The sequence below is a fragment of the Hemitrygon akajei genome, unplaced genomic scaffold, assembly GCF_048418815.1.
Source record: "Hemitrygon akajei unplaced genomic scaffold, sHemAka1.3 Scf000063, whole genome shotgun sequence".
Taxonomy (NCBI): domain Eukaryota; kingdom Metazoa; phylum Chordata; class Chondrichthyes; order Myliobatiformes; family Dasyatidae; genus Hemitrygon; species Hemitrygon akajei.
The window spans coordinates 3,204,014-3,218,913 of record NW_027331949.1 but is presented as its reverse complement, the minus strand read 5'-3'; the positions used below and the strand labels follow the sequence as shown (position 1 = coordinate 3,218,913).

The window sequence follows — 14,900 nt, the reverse complement described above, 5'->3', positions numbered from 1 at the left end:
GCTGACTTCCTCAAATTTAAAACCTGGGAACACCTCAAGATCTCCTCCACCATAGAGTCGCTGCAACTTCGTTATATCCTGCTCCATGTTCTTCTGAAACTCTGGGCCAGCATCAACAACGCCACCTGCTTTCTTGCTTTTAACGTCATAGTCACGAATCTTATCAATGATGAGCTTCTGGATGGGGTCGAGATCCTTGGTCTTGTTGAAGGCAATGGCCGTGAAGCTGATGTTCCGCTGGAGTTGAAGGGAAAGGGCAAACCGCAGGGCCGTGGAGAACCGGAAGAGGCATTGGAGAATCATGGCGGCGTGGCTGAGCAGCTAGGAGTTTGCACTTGTCCTCGCTGCCTGTATTCCGAAGCAAATTTGTTTAGGGAGCTTATGGTGAAGGAAACATGCGGATGCAGTGATCACAACATGTTAGAATTCACCCTGCACTTTGAGAGGGGAAAGGTACAACAAGATGCATAATTATTAGTGGAGTGAGGGGAATGATGGAGGCACAGGAGGAAAGCTCACCCAAGTTGATTGGAAGGGGACACTAGCAGGGAAAATGGCAGAATAGCAATAGCTAGAGTTGATGAACTTGACAGTCTCAGGATTGAAAAGAAACACATCATATTCCACTGCGTAGCTCCAACCTCAAGGCATAAATAGCGATTTATCCTTCCAGTAAAAAAAATCACTGCTCACGTCAATTAAGATGTTTTTAAATACAAGCGCTGTCCCACAGGTGACGTCACACAGCCCCCCACGTGCCTGACGTCACTCATGGGTTCCCCACACCAGGACCTGCCCTTACGTGCGCGGTGTCTTACGCTGCTGTGCTCAAGCCTGATCGGTTCAACGGTTGGACGGCTAATCGCGTGACCCCCACCTTCCCCACCGCTGACAACAAATGCTTCAGGAGTTGCGCTATTGCCATTAGTGCGCAGGACTGTCAATCACTGGTTACACCCAATAGAGGAGGCGGACCCGCGCAATGGGCTTGACCCCCGCTGACTCCATCTCCCGCTCTGGTTCGGTCTCCTCGTTTTCTGTTTGATTCCATTTCCCTCCGAGGGAAGTTGGGGTGTTGGTGAAGCGTCTCATGTGGCTGGAGTCTGATGTATCGCTGAGAAGTAGGAGGGGACCACTCGGTCTGTCATTTTGATGCCAGTTCCCCGGGGAGGGAGAGCAGTATTTTATTGAAAGGATGAAGATGGTGTGAGAGGGGGTGGACAGGATGTTTGCCTGTGGAAATGTCTGAGCCCACGGTGGTGGCGAGCAGAGTGATTCACCACATTGGGGGCAAACACCGGCAGACTGTTGACCTGCAATGGTCCGGGGTAAAGTGACAATTATTTGGGTTTTGTTGAGATTGTACCTGGAATATGGTGTAAAATCCCGCTCCCCATACTAACAGGGGTTATACAGATCAAAGAACAAACTGCCGGATGAACTCAGTGGGTCGGGCAGCATCTGTGGAGGGAAATGGACCGTCAACATTTCGGGCCGAGACCCTCCTTCTGGACTGAGAGTGGACGGGAAATATTCAGAGAAAAGAGGTGAGGGTTGGGGATGGGGCAAGAGCTGGGGAATGAGAGGTAAATCCAGGTGAGGGGGAGGTGGGAAGGTTGAAATAGTGACAGGGGTGAGAGGTGAGTGGTTGGGGCAACACGGGGCTGTAGAAGATGGAAATTAATTCCATAGAGGATTAACAAAGAGGTTAGAGAGTATTTGTTATAGAGAGTGCAATGTAGATTCACCAGACTGATCCTGGAGTGGTCGGGTCTTCATATGGAGAAAGATCAAATGCAATAACCCTTTCATTTAGAGAATCGAGGACTGAGAGGTGAACACATTGAAATGCACAACATCATTACCAGTTGAACCATGGATCCAAGTCTCTGAAAAAGGGGGTGGACTGTCCGGGACTGAGATGAGGGGAAATGTCTCCACTCCAAGGGTGGTGAATGTCTGTAAATCCCCACCACAGAGGGCAGTGAAGACGATGACTGTCCTCACATAAAACAGAGGCCGGCAGATGTGTGGAGAATGAAGGGAACGTGGAGATGTGGATCGCGCATAAACATGTGTCTGAGATGGAAGAGCAGCCGCCATCTTGTTGATGGTTAGAGGGGCTAAATGGTCACCTCCTGCTGTTTCTCACTTGATGTTTCAGTATTCCTGCTCAGTGGGGCCAGAGGAACGTGAGTAGAAATTAGTGTTTATAAACATAGACTGATTTAAATGAAACCAACACATTTCCTGTGTTGTCTGAATTGTGTCTTTGACCGAGATGGGAATCGAAACTCTAACTATGAGAACTCTGTGACCTGGGGGTGGAGGGAAAGGGATTGGGGAAGATATGGAGTGAAAAACTAAATACGTATCTGGTGTAAATATGTAAATTATATGGGGAAATAATGAAATAATGTGGAAAATGTGGCGGTGGGTCCGGCAGCGTGTGAGGGGCGAGGAGCGGAGTCTCCGGGTCGCGTGGGAGACACCAACCGTCACGTGATCCAGTTTACCGCAGATCCGCAGCATCTGCAAGTTTGTTTTTGAAGTCCCGCCCACCGCCTGATGACGCATTTTTCACATTGCGCATGCTCAGTCCAGGTTGGGCCTGTTTTTCGTCATTTGAGTAAGTGGGTCGTCGGTGGGATCGGGATCGGGAGGGGTCTTACCCCCCTGAGGCAGGGAGCCTGGAACGTTTTATTCTCTGTGGGACAACACCAACAATTTCTCTTCGGTGAGTATTGAAGCCGGTCCCGAGCGGAGAGGTCTGACGGTGGGTAGTGAGTTAACTTTCCCGAACTCAAACAAGAGAAAATCTGCAGATTCTGGAAATGCGAGCAACGCGCACAAAATGCTGGAGGAACTCAGCAGGCCGGGCAGCATCTAGGAAAAGAGTACAGTAGACGTTACCGGCCGAAACCCTTCGGCAGGACTGGAGAATAAATGGTGGGAGGTGGGGAAGGGAGAGAGAAACACAAGGTGATCGGTGAAACCTGAAGGCGGAGGGGATGGACTGGCGGCCTCGTCTCGCTTCCTTCACAGAACCTGCCAGGGTTGGTTTGGGTTGTGAGACATTAACACCGAACCGTCTGAGATGAGCCGCCGCTCAGCCGCTGTTGTTCTGGTCCTATTAGCCGGATGAAGTAAAACATATTTCTATATTGACACTGACGGAGAATTGTTTAGTTTATGTTCCGAGTGTTATCTGAATGTACTTGCCTGTGATACTGCTACAAATCAGTGTTTCTCTGTACCTGTAGCTTCCCGTAGTTGTGCACTTGACAACAAATTCAGTAGGACCTACTAAAACTCAGTGAGATTTGATTAGTGATGATCATCTTGGCAGCTCGGTAGGTCGAATGTGTGAGACAGGACACTGTTAAGTGCAAAATCCTGAACAGTGTTGATGATCAGAGGGATCTTGGACTCCAAGTTCATCGCTCCCAGAAAGAGTCTGCACAGATTGACAGACAGACATACTTTATTGATCCCGAGGGAAATTGGGTTTCATTACAGTCGCACCAATCAAGAATAGTGTAGAAATATAGCAATATAAACCATAAATAATTAAATAATAATAGGTAAATTATGCCAATAATTGATCGAGTGGTTAAGAAGAGAAATGGTGTGCTTGTTTTTATCAGTTGATGCAGTGTGTTCAAAAGTCGGGAAGTTGTGTTACAGCTTTATAAAACTAGTTAGACCACATGTAGAGTATTTCATACAGTTCTGGTCGCCCTCTTTCTCGGAAGGATGTCAGGGCTTTGGAGAGGGCGCAGAAGAGGTTTACCAGGATATTGCCTGGATTAGAGGGCTATAATGAGAGGTTGGACAAAATTGTGTTGTTTTCTCTGGAGCCGTGCCATCTGGAGTGAGACTGGATAGACGTTTATAAGATTACTAGAGGATTAGTAGTAGTGTCTCAGAAAGGCAACGCCAATTATTAAGGACCTCCAGCACCCAGGGCATGCCCTTTTCTCAATTTTACCATCAGATAGGGAGGTACAGAAGCCTGAAGGTACACACTCAGTGATTCAAGAACTGTTTCTTCTTCTCTGCCATCCAGTTGCTAAATGGACATTGAACCCCTAAACACTACCTCACTTTTAACATATATAGTATTTCTGTTTCTTGCACGATTTTTAATCTATTCATAGAAACATAGAAAACCTACAGCACAATACAAGCCCTTTGGCCCACAAAGTTGTGCCGACATGTCCCTACCTTAGAAATTACTGAGCTTACCCATAGCCCTCTATTTTTCTAAGCTAATTTTTCTCTGATGTCTCCAGGTACCTATCCAAAAGTCTCCTAAAAGACAATTAACTTCTGACTCACTTTTGCTATGTTATATGCCCTTTCCTTGCCTTTTGTGCAGTCCTGAACTTTCCTTGTCAGACACACATGTGGATATTGCGCAGCATTAACAGCATTCAGTGAAATGGGTCCATTGTAGAGGCACTTATTAGTAGAAACTTATGAATGGAATGACTGGGGATTACCAAACGTTATGTGTTTTTTCTTGTGTGGTCTGTTTTGTCGTGCGCTTTTTTTGTGATATCATTCCGGAGAACGTTGTCTCATTTTTTAACTGCATTGCATTTGTGGTTTCTAAATGACAACAAACTGAATCTGAATCTGAAATCAAAGCATCGAAATGGCAGGATACGTTAAGAAACAAAATTAATACCTTAAGGGCAGAAATAGCATGCGTAATGGGATTTAAACTGGACATCCCATTCAAGAAAGTTAAGAGAAAAGCCAGGGAAACAGTAAGGAAACATAGAATCCATACATGATACGATCAGCAGAACTGAAACATTACAGAATTCATACATACTTATCTCAGATTCTTCCTGTTTTAAACATCACGCGCTAAAGATGACCCATTCTAAATGAGACCTGTTGAATTTATCCTGGTTATAGAAACATAGAAAACCCACAGCACAATACAGGCCCTTCGGTCCACAAAGTTGTGCCAAACATGTCCCTATCTAGGAAATTACTAGGCTTACCTGCAGCCCTCAATTTTACTAAGTTCCATGTACCTATCTAGAAGTCTTTTAAAAGGCCCTATCGTATCCGCTTCCACCACCATTGCCGGCAGCCCATTCCACGCACTCATCACTCTCTGAGTAAAAAATTGCCCCTGACATGTCCTCTGTACTTACTCCCCAGCACCTTAAACCTGTGCCCTCTTGTGGCAACCATTTCAGCCCTGTGAAAAAGCCTCTTGACTATTGTCTCGTACCCCATGACTGGGTTACCAAACCAGCAGAAATGGAAAACATGTTGGAGTCTGGTATTTTTGTAAGTAATAGTGTTTATTAGTAAACTAAGCAATACAGTACTCTAAAAATGCAAATATATGAAACAGGTCAGCAATAATATATACAGAAGTGTGGAAATAGGTATCAAAACCAAGCTCTTTCAAAGTCTAGGGGTAAATGGATAGTCTTACGATGGTGAAGAGTTGAGTTCAGTTTAGGCCGTGGTAGTTACTTGTGTAACGTTGGAGAGAGAGAGAGCGAGAGGTGATGCCGTTGCCATCGAACTGTCCATTGTCTTCCTGTCCTGTTATGGTCACCGACTATGACCATATCACGTACGACCGTTCTTCAGTGGTGGACCTGTCACCCAGGCAAGGGTGGCACACAAACAGATCCCAATCATTGCACCTTCACACACTGTTAGTCACTGATCGATTTCCTGAATCGATCCTCCAAAAACCCCCACCTTCATGTGGGTGCACAACTCTCTTTCACTGTCCGTCTGCGTCTTAGCAGACCTGAATTTTATCTCCCCTTTCAGGGCACCAGCCATCCATCAAGCCGGTCCCGCCTTGCAGTCTCTGCAGGAATCTTAACAAGCAGGCAAAAGTGTCATCTCTCTCTCTCTCTCTCTCTCTCTTGCTCCTCCCCTCCCCCCCCCCCCTCCATCATCTGTGCTGGATGTCTCCCCTCTCTTCTACTCTCTCTCTCATTAGCAGCATAGTTCACCGGGGGGGGGGGGCAGCTCTGCACCCCATCTCAACCTCGGTTTACTCATCACACTATCCACATGATCAATGCCACTCATTATCTATGCACCCCTGTCAGGTCACCACTCATCATCTGTCGCTCCAAGGAGAAAAGGCTGAGTTCACTAAACCTATACCCCTAAGGCATGCTCCCCAATCCAGGCAACATCCTTGTAAGTCTCCTCTGCACCCTATTTAATGTTTCCACGTCATTCCTGTAGTGAGGCGACCAGAACTGAGCACAGTGGGGTGTGGCAAGGGTCCTATATAGCTGCAACATTACCTCTCAGCTCCTAAATTCAATCCCAGGCCGCCGACCACAGTGTCAACCTGCGTAGCAGCTTTGAGTGTCCTGTGGATTCAGACCCCAAGATCTCTCTGATCCTCCACACTGTCAAGTCTTAACATCAATGCTATATTCTGCCATTGTGTTTGATTTAACAAAATGAATCACTTCACACGTATCTGGGTTGAACTCCATTTGCCACTTTTCAGCTCAGCTGTAACCTCTGACAGCTCTCAACACAATCCACAACACCCCCAACCTTTGTGTCATCAGCAAATTTACTAACCATCCCTCACTTCCTCATCCAGATTGTTTATAAACATAACGATGAGCATGTGTCCCAGATATATGTATATTGTAACTGATTTAGTATTTTATTTTTATTGTTTTATTTTGTGTTTTTTTTTCTTCTCTATTATGCATTGCATTGAACTGCTGCTGCAACGTTAGAACATATATCACTAGCAAATGCTGCAAGGTTCTGTTTCAAGTAAGAGTCATCAAAGTCTCATAGTTATTGAGACAGTTCAATAGACGCTTAGCAATGGTTGCAGCTTTCTGATCAGGCAGTTCAATTAGATCTAAAAACATAAAATGGGGATCACCTGCCTTATCAATTTCACATTTCAAATAATCTATTAATGCTTGTTGGTTTATCCATGAGAACAGAAAATTTGCCATTTATCTGCTTGATATACTGGGAAATTTTCTTTTTCATATTAATGGCTACAGTTGAAGTCAAAAGTTTACATACACCATAGCGAAATACATTTAAACTCAGTTTTTCACAATTCCTGATATTAATCCGAGAAAACATTCCCTGTCTTAGGTCAGTTGGGATCACTACTTTATTTTAAGAATGCGAAATGTCAGAATAATAGTAGAGGGTGTAAAAGAGGTTTACCAGGATATTGTCTAGATTAGAGGGCATGAGGTATAACGAAAGGTTGGACAAACTTGTGTTATTTTCTGCAGAGCGGAGCAGGCTGGGGTGAGACTAGATTAACGTTTATAAGATTACATGATGAATAGATAGAGTATACAGATGTTATGCTTTTCCTGGGGGTTGAGATGTCTGATACAGTTTAAGATGAGGGGAGATGTGAGGAGCAAGTTTGTTTCTTTCCACAGAGTGGTGGGTAGCTGGAGTGCTCTGTCAGGAGTGATGGTAGACTCTACCGGTCACATATTCCATTTGCTTCTCCCATTTAACCGCAGATGTAACAATCTCTTCACGCATGCTGACAGTGTTTTCCTTTCCACTCAGTGCTGAAATGGATTGGCTACTGGATGGGGAAAGTGTCCTTGCCCCCTGGGTCAAGGAGCCAGGGGTTGGGATCGCTGTCTGTGGGCCAATGATAACCTTTCCCATCGGTGAGTATTGAGACCGTTCTGGAGCAGGGAAATCTGGTGTTGGCCGTGAGCCCCGAACTGAGGGCCAATTACTCATTTAGTACCCCGTTACCTGCCCTCGCCAAAAATGTGTAGACCTCTTCATCTGCACTGAATGATCCAAGCTAGGAGTCCAGGCTGTCTATTTCTGCAGAATTGACATGGAAGGCCCGCCAACAGGTCACGTGAGGTTGTTTACTGTAGATCTGTCTTGCCCTCAGCTTTGAGATACAAGATCACGTGGTGTGTGCTCAGTCCCTGGATGGGTAGTGATGCTTCCTGCATGTTGTGTTGGGATATCTGATGTTGGCCACTGAGTCCCATTAACTTCCCCCAACTGGCCTCGCTTCCTGAGGCTCCTCGCTTTTGTCCTTGAGCTTTATGGCTGCTGTGTCTTCTCCTGGATTGAGGTGGGCGAGAAAGGAGAATGTCCCAGGTTGTGGGGATCTTTGATTTCACTGCCTGCTTTACTGAGGGACTGGGAAGTCTAGTGGGGAGAATGGTTTCTGTGATGTGCTGATCTGTATCCAAAGGTCTGTGCAGTTCCTCGCAGTCACGGGCAAAGCGTGAAGTGTCCAGATGGGAAACTTTCTATGGTTTATTGATAAAAATGTGTTGAGGTTCAAAGTATATATGGCAAAGTTCTTGTTGTTTGTTCTAACTTTGTCATTTTAGAATCTTTTATATGGTAGTATGTAGTGTTAATTCAATATCTGTGTATTGCTGGAGGATCATTAGTGATTGTCCTTGATCTCTTCTCCCACCTGGTTTCATCTGCTCATTCCCTGCCTATCTTGTTCAACCTCTGTCCAGTCTCCTCAATCCTGCTTCAGTGATGTATATCAACCATCTGGGTCAACCTCAGTCCACCCTGTATCCCACCTCCTCAATGTTATATATCAGCAATTGTTCTTCCAACCTTTGTCTTCATTGTGAAGTATTCTTTTGCAACTTTGGCCTCACTGAGTTATTTCTAGAATTGGTTTTGTTAGCTGGAATGCCAGAGGGTCATCAGGTACCAGTTCTGTTGTGCATTGGTGTGGAGGTGCTCGTTTTTGAACAGAGACTGGCTGACACACTGCAGCATTTTACTGGCAGCAAAGAGTACTGGGAGAGTTGGTGCTTGGGCTCTAATCTTGTGATCTACATTCCAGGCATATGGAACTGTCGGTGTTTTGGCTTTGACTTTGGTTTGTGCTTCTACAGATGGGGCTGGATGGTTGTCCTTCTGCAATGAAGCAGAAATCATGAGCAGCTGGACATTGGTTGTGGGGAAATCCCAGATTGCACTACCGAGCCTGAGATGTGGGGATGATGTGAGACTCTCGGGGTCAGTTTTAGGTCCAAGTAAAATGCCTCCTGGGGATCAAGCTGTCAGGCTGTGGGAATCAAACAGAAACTCAAGATACTGGACATCTGCACTAAAAACTGAAATGTTTGAAGCCATTCTGATGAAATGTTATTAACCTGAATTGTAAAGTTTGTTCCTCTCCCCAGAGCTGTTCCTTACCTGCTGAGTGTTTCTGGTAATTCCAGTGTCTTTTTATTACATTCACCCTGGAATGCTTTATATTTCTTGAATTGGACCTGTTTTAACCTGGAAATGGAAATGGCTTGTTCTGTGATAGTAGAACAGTGAAGAAACCACAACTTCCCCTGTAAATTATCCTGGTACCAATTTGTCTCTTATTCCTGGAAATGTGTTCAGTACAGTTGTTGCTAACAAGGTTTGCAAGAGTAATCTCAGGCTTTATGTATGAGGAGTATTTGATAGTTCTGGACCTGTGCTCAATGGAGTTCAGAGGAACAGTGGGGTTGGTGGAGGGATGTATGGTTAAGTAAACCTACCGAATGTTGAAAAGCCTGGATACAGTGGACATGGAGAGGATGTTTCCATTAGATGGAGAGTCTGGGATCTGGGAGCCCAGTCCCGGAATAAAGATGCTTCCCTTTAAAACTGAGATGTGAAAAAATATTTGGCCAAAGGATGTCTGATCTGTGGAATTTGTTGCCGCAGAGGATGGTTGAGGCTGCCATTTGGGTATGTTTATGTCAGAGATTAATATATCGATGATTGCTAAGTAGGAATATGGTGTTGGAATAAAAATCAGCCATGGTTGAGTGGTGGGGCAGACCAGATGGATTGAATTACAGAATTTTGTTCCTGTGTCTTATGTCTTACCATGACTGAATGATGGCTTCTTATCCCATATCGTTTTGTAACGTGTGAGGGACAATAAAAGATTGTTCATTGAGATCATTATATTTGCCTTCAACATTTGCGTTTCAGTGAGTTTTGTTCTTAGTAACATTAAGCAGAAATGTTTGGTTCTCCTTTTTATTGTTAATGTGCTTCATTATCTTTCATATTAAAGTTAGACCTGCGGTGAGAGATTTATTGGAATAAAAACCCACAACTGGAAGCAAACCACAACTGAAGACGAGGGACCAGCAACAAGCGAACCAGCCCGAGGACTAAGGGCTTCAACTGGAGAGGACCCATCTGACTTGGAGATTCCAGTGATTCAGTCAGGACAAAGTTTGGTGAGTCTCATTTACTCAAACACTGGTCCTTTAGACATTACATAGCTGCACAAAGGAAGGTAGGAATTAGTTGGAGTGAGACTGAATGTGCCCAGAAGAACCAGTTATGCATCTGTCAGACCCAGTTGCAATCACTCCAGGTCTGGTAATGTGTTTCCGACAGCCCACTCCCATTCTGTGGAAGTCGAATCTGGATAAAGTCACTCAGAGACAGTATCAGTACAAACTCTTTATTCGAAGCACCCGGGGCTTACTCATTTAGTCACTCAAACAGGAACAGTCTATGACTGTTACCGCCCAATCCACTAACTGACTAACAGTTCCCCTTACAACACAGATATATCCATCCAATATACACCCCTCCTCTCCACACAAGACAGGCTGGAGCCAAAGCTATTTACTACATGACAGTCCCTAAAGACAAACCACAAAATAGTCATAATGGCTTACACACACAGAGCAGACTGAAGCTGTCCTATCTCTACGCATCAGTGCCCAAGAAGATAACCATCTTGAAGCCCTAGCTAGCTTCCCTCAAGAAGAAATATGCCTCAGCATGGCTTAGCACATCTGTTGATCATCAGCAGTTTCTTTCAGAAAAACAGGCTGCGTTCGTTTAACAAAGTGTTAACCCTTTTACATACATTATCATTCCCTCCTTTTGATCATTATGTACAACTATTAGGCCATAATGCAATATCATGCCCCACATATTACCGAACAGGCCTTCAAAGACCACCATTTCGACCCTTCGGTGAACCTGTGTAAATCCTGCCCTACCTTCTTAATGCTGTGAATCTCCTTGGCAGTGTGCTCGGAGAGGGACGCGATATTAGTAGACTCATCAGGGATATAGGTGCAGCTTTCTATGTCACTAATAGCAAAGGTTCCCTCTTTCTCAGCTAGGATAAAATCTAAAGCCATACAATTCTGTAGGACTTTTTGCCGGATTGCAATCATTTCAGTGGATCTGTCAGGGCCCCTGAAGTATTGTGGCCAGCTCCTCAAGTGCTGTAGCCAAATTGATTATCTCTTGTGAATTCCTGGCTACTCCATAGGAGAGAAAAGTGATCATCCAAAATCATTCAGTCTCAGTTATTCCCCTCCGCTGCTGGGCACCGGCAAGTATGGTCAGGATGCATGTTTCCCAGTATAGGAAGTTCCGTTCGGTGGAGGTCTGAGATACCATTCCCTCAAAACATTGACAGCCACAGTCATCTCTGACTGGATCACGGTTCCTCACCTCACTTTCCCGTGTGTTATTTGAGAAAGCCCAGGCTGAGAGTTCCTCACTGTGGTTGAGCGGGATTACTGACATTGGAATCATAATTTTATCGTGCTGCGGAATTTCAGCGCAAGCCCAGCAGGCCCCTAGTTCTACCTGTTTGGCATAGGTGTGACAATAACAACTGAAGCAAAATCAAAAGTTAAGTGATAGGAGTATACAAATGTGTAAATATAATTCCCAAACCACTGAGCTCAGGAAATACCAAGCTTACAGTCTTGAGGTGGTAAGGTATGAAAATTCATTTCATCCACGGAATAAATGATGAGAGAGAGATATTTGTAATCCAAGGTGAATGTTGAGAGAAGGCAATTACGTCAAAGTCTGTAAATTCCATGGTGGTAAAACAGGATAACAGTCACCCTAGGTCATATCCGTCATCATTCCAAATCCACATACAAATTATCACCAAAAGTAGCTTATCACATCTTCAAAGATAACTACCACCCAGGCAAGGGTTAACACACAGGTAGATTTCACAAGGTACTCCCAATCCAGATCCAACACACCAATATTACCGACAGTGATTTCCACTGAATATCCCTTCTCACAAGTGGTTGCCACATAACACACCTGAATCCAGCTAAGGGTAAACAAAAGTGGTAGCTACGTGATACTCCAACAAAATCCAAATATGGATTATAGTAATTATCACCAACAGTGATTTGTCACAGAGGTATCGTCTTCAAGTGAATTAGCACACCCAGGCAAGGGTTAGCACAAGTGGTCTTCACAGGATACTCCCAAACCAAAAGATTCATTCCAGTGGATCAAACAAAGTGACAATCACACATTCAGTATAGGCTGGATCAATAATCAACCCACCCTTGTGGGCACGGGAGAGTCCAAACAGTGACCTTTGGCCACTTGGTCCTTTGTTACGAACCTTCCATCTTCTTTCTTTCTCTCCGTCTGACTGTGTGTCTGTGACTGTCCTTGCTTAAATAAAACAAACTGTGAGCTATGTAAACACAGGCTGCAAGCAAGTGTAAACACGCTGTAGAGTCAAATAGTTCTGCCCCTCCCTCTCTCTCTCAGTAAGAATCAAACAAGAGCTGAGAAAGCCAGTGGCTGACCTCACTCAGACACTCTCTCTTAAAATGACAGTCCATGGCAAGAAAACTAGAGGTTTGTCACACCACTATCAACCACTATGACATGAAGAAAGGTGAGTTACACCCAGTGTGTAGGACACAGGAAACTGGGTGAGAGTCAGGAAGATGAATGAGTTCAAATAGCCACCACAGAGTACTCTTGTGGCCATCCCGCATAACAACAGATGGACCACTTTAGAAACTGTTGGGGGGTATTACCTGGCAGAGGAAAGTCAAAGGGGTGATAGGGGATTCGTTAGTTAGAGGAACAGAACAAGATGGGATGAATATTCTCGTGGTAAGGCTTGATAATGCTAGTGTGGGGGGAGGGGGGTGACGTGGTTAAAATAAGTTGTTGGGGGAACGGGAGTCAGAATGACAGAACAGATAGTGGAGAGGGTGAATTGAATTGAATTGACTTTATTGCATACATCCTTCATATACATGAGGAGTAGAAATCTTTATGTTATGTGTCCGTCTAAATGTGAAATGTGTAATTTATAGCAATTTATAATAAATAGTTTGTACATAGAACTTTCAATTTAACATGGAAATCAATTAATCAGTCTGATGACCTGGTGGAAGATGATGTCCCGGAGTCTATTAGTCCTTTTGCTGTGGTACCGTTTCCTGGACAGTAGCAGCAGGAACAGTTTGTGGTTGTGGTGAATTTGATCCCTGATATCCTCAGGGCCATTTTTGCACACTTGTCTGTGTAAATGTCCTGAATAGTGGGAAGTTTACATCTACTGATGTGCTGGGCTGTCCACACCACTCTCTGCAGGTTCCTGCGATAAAGAGAAGTACAGTTCCCATACCAGGCAGTGATGCAGCCAGTCAGGATGCTTTCAGTTGTGTTCCTGTAGAAAATTATTAGGATTTGGGGCCCCATCCCAAACTTCTTCAACCTTCTGAGGTGAAAGAGGTGCTGTTTTTCTTTATTCACAACACAGCCAGTATGTACAGACCATGTGAGATCTTGGTGATGTTAATGCTGAGGAACTTAAAGCTGTTCACCCTCTCAACGCCAGATCCATTGATGGTGGTTACCCTGTCTCCATTCCTCCTGTCTTCACAATCAGCTCCTTTGTTTCTGTGACCATGAGGGAGAGGTTGTTTTCTTGACACCAGTGGGATGTTGTTCAGACCTCTGACAGAGTCAGCAATCAAATGGTTGAGCACGGTGCGATGAATGTGCTGAGCTGTGTATATCACAATGCAAGAAGCATCGTAGGACAGCCGGATGAGCTCAGGACAGGGAATTATGATATTGTAGCCATTATTGGAACTTGGTTGAAACAACATTCTTTGGGATTTAGAGGAACAGATTTGTAGAGAGGTCACAGACCAGGCCAAGAAACAAAGGTTGATTCAGTAAGTGATTTTTAACTTTCCATATATTGACTGGGACTCCCATACTGTAAATGGACTAGATGGGGTAGAGTTTGTCAAATGTGCCCCTAATCAGTACGTAGAATTCCTGATGTAGAAGTGTGCAGTAAGCTGTTAGGAAATGATCAGGGCTAGTGACAGAAATTTGTGATCATAATGCCATGAAATTCAAAATAAAGATGGAAAATGAGAGGTTTGGACCACAGGGTGAGATTCTAAATTGGAGAAAAGTCAGTTTTGATGGTATCAGAAAGGATCTGACAAGTGTGGTTTGGGACAAAACACAAAAATACAACTGCAGATGCTGTGGATCAAATAATACGTACACAACGCTGGAAGAACTCAGCAGGTCAGGCAGCATCCATGAGAAAAGAGTAGCCAACGTTTCGGGCCGAGACCCTTCATCAGGAACGGGGGGGGGGAAGAGAGGGCCAAAGCCCAGTAATAGAGATAGTGGAGGGGGTAGGGCCTAGAGGCGCCAGTGGAAAACCAATCAGAGGAAAGATGAAGGGGGACGGGGAGGGGATAAGCATGAAAGAACTGTAGAGATAAAGAAGCAGAAAGTTGAAAGGGAAAAGAGGCAGAGAGGGACCTGGGATAGGGGAAGGGGGAGGGGGAGGGAATTACCGGAAATTGGAGAATTCAATGTTCATACCACCAGGCTGGAGGCTACCCAGACGGTAAATTGAGGTGTTGCTCCTCCAACCTGAGTTTGGTCTCATCATGGCAGTAGAGGAGACCATGTATGGACATATCTAGATGGGAATGAGAGGCAGAGTTGAAGTGGGTGGCAACCGGGAGGTCCTGTCTATTGTGACGGTGCTCGATGAAGCGGTCCCCAATCTGCGTCGAGTCTCGCCGATGTAGAGGAGGCCGCACCGGGAG

At 44.9% G+C, this 14,900-nt stretch overlaps 1 protein-coding gene across 5 annotated transcripts in view; it reads left to right on the top strand.

Moving 5' to 3' along the window:
• Nucleotides 1-2,596: 2,596 nt before the first annotated feature.
• Nucleotides 2,597-14,900, top strand: part of LOC140721884 (uncharacterized) — a 47,511-nt gene continuing 35,207 nt past the window's right edge. For 3 of the 5 annotated variants that reach the window (XR_012097497.1, XR_012097498.1, XM_073036709.1), the window contains exons 1-2: nt 2,597-2,737; nt 10,076-10,244. The gene's annotated coding sequence lies outside the window, so the exon portion shown is untranslated. Of the gene's footprint in view, nt 2,738-7,575; nt 7,683-10,075; nt 10,245-14,900 lie in introns of all 5 variants that reach the window. The other 2 variants (XM_073036710.1, XM_073036711.1) reach the window with 2 other exon arrangements.